Consider the following 2643-nt stretch of genomic DNA (forward strand, 5'->3'; position numbering starts at 1 on the left):
GTTTACGTGAGCTCAAAATTCCCTATGCTCTACTCTTCCCGGCCCGCCTCCGCGTGGTCTTCCAGTCCCGCACCCAGTTCTTCAACTCTCCGGAGGAAGTATTTGAATGGACGGACGAGACTGTGCGTGTCAGGGTGAACACCCCCCCAGGCGGAACTCGGACTCGTCGACCACCGGGAGACCTCCGAAACCACCCAGAAGGTCACGCAGCAGAAGCAACTGGAGGGCGCGCTCCCAGAAACGCCCTCCTCCCCGCGACGAGTCGGCCGAGGCTCCGGAGGAGACGGACTCTTCCCCATCGAAATCCTGACGCCCTTCTCTTCACACTGACTCCGGCGATGGATCTACAGGACTATTGAGGTGCTTGGCTGTATAGTATAGGCCAGGCGCTGCTCTCGGACATGCCACTCATTGATGGACTACACAATTTCATACTCATGGGTGGACAGTGGGTCGGGTGACGCCTCTCCAAGGGCGGGCCTACTCCCGGAGTTCGTTCCCACGTGTTAAGTGGGAGGTTGTTAGATACCTTGTGGGTAGTTGGGTGGGATCCATTGGTGTAGTGGGTCTTGGATCTCCCGTTGGAGGTCTGTGATTGCCTGCACCGCGACAGGTACTTCAATGTTTCTGAGGTATGGGGTGGGGGGTTGGAGAGGGGGTCGTTGGTACAGTTTGGGGCAGGGGAAGGGGTGCAGGGGGGGAACCGGGGTTTTGGGAGTTCGGGAAACATGGGGGGGGAAGTTGGATCTAGCTCTAGCACGGTGTTTGCGGGAACCTGGGGGCGATTGCATAGGTGCGTGTGGTCTTGGTGGCCCGATACTCTCGAGATTTGGGTGATTGATGGCGGCTGATGTACAGGGTGCGAGCCCCCCGCATGCTACGATACGCGTCCTAAGTTGGAACGTGAGAGGTATGCTTGACAAAATCAAACGTAGTGCGGTTCTGCGATTGGGGAAGACTGAAAAAGCGGATGTATTGTTACTTCAAGAGACGCACCTCATGGGTACAAAAGTTCTTAGTCTGCGGAGGTATGGCTATGACCAAGTGTTTCATGCTGGGTTCACGAGAGGGTCCAGGGGAGTTGCGATCCTGATACACCGCAGGGTCCCTTACACACATGATACACAGTGGCTGGATGTGCATGGACGGTACGTGTTTGTTAAGGGGAAGCTGGGCGGTGAGCCTGTGGTCTTTGGCAGTGTGTATGCTCCACCCCCACTACAAGACGCTCTGATTGAACGACTGTTTGATATCTGGACTGGCATCCCGCTTGTGTTGACGATTGTGGGCGGAGACTGGAACGACGTGATGGACGGGAGGCTGGATCGCTGTAGACCCGGGGGAGGCCAGTTGACAGATGCCACTACACGCCTGAGTAGGATGGTGCAGGGGATGGGGTGGATTGACACCTGGCGACACTACCATGCGCGTATCCGCGAATATACCTTTGTATCTGCAGTCCACAAATCCTTCTCCCGTCTGGACTACCTGTTTATCCCACAGCCCTGGATAGGGAGGGTTGTTTCTACCTCCATACTTCCTAGGGGTCTGTCGGACCACTCCCCGACCGCGCTGACGTTGAGTCTGGGTGCGCGGCAGCAGCCGTTTCGTTGGCGACTCTCCACGTGGCACCTGCAGCGCGACGACTACCGATCACACATGAGGGAGGCGATAGCACATTACTGGATAGAGAATGAGGACCCGAGCATTGATGCCGTGACCTTGTGGGAGGCCCTGAAACCTGTGCTCCGGGGTGTGGACATTGCGTGGTGCGCCGCGAATCGCAGGGCCCGTACTTTGGCCCTGGCGGACGCGGCGGACCAGGTGCGTGCCCAGGAGGCGACCTGCCTGGCAGGGGAGAGCGACGACGCGGTAACTGTGTTGCTGCACCTCCAGCGCTCTTATACCTCCCTATTGCTTGATGAAGCCAGACAGAACTGGCTAGCTACACAGAGTCGAATCTATCAATGGGGGGACAAATCTAGTACGATGCTTTATAGGTTATGTCGAGACACCTACCAGGCCCAGCCCTTGCCGGGAATCTGTGATGCTGCCGGAACTCCTATATCAGCTCCCGAGGTCTTGGCCCAAACGTTTGCCCAATACTGCGAGGCGCAATATGCCCCCCAGGACTCCCTCCCAGCAGAGGAAATCGATAGATTCCTTGCTGACCTCCCGCCCCGGGCGCTCTCAGATGAAGCTAGAGAGCAGCTGGACCTTCCGCTGTCTGCTGAGGAGCTGGGAACTGCTCTAGGCGGACTAAATACGGGCAAGGCCCCGGGGCCCAATGGATTCCCCTGTGAGTTCATGAAGCAGTTCCATCTTCAGTTGGGGATGCGCTATAAAAAGGCCCTGGAAGTGGCTAGGGACCGCGGCAGGATGCCGGCGGACTGGCGACACGCCGAGATTGTGGTTTTCTGCAAGCCGGGGAGGCCCCAGGATAGTCCCGAATCTTATCGTCCGATATCGCTGTTGAACTTCGAGGCGAAAATACTGGCAAAGGCTTTGGTGAATCGCCTTCTCCCGCATATTGCGGACTTAGTCCACGCGGACCAGGCGGGCTTCATGCCCCACAGAGCGACACGACATAATATACGCCGCGCGCATGTAGTGATAGAGGCGGTGCGGGCGGCGGGCATTCCT

Source organism: Lissotriton helveticus, chromosome 1_1, assembly GCF_964261635.1.
Source record: "Lissotriton helveticus chromosome 1_1, aLisHel1.1, whole genome shotgun sequence".
In the NCBI taxonomy this organism is placed as follows: domain Eukaryota; kingdom Metazoa; phylum Chordata; class Amphibia; order Caudata; family Salamandridae; genus Lissotriton; species Lissotriton helveticus.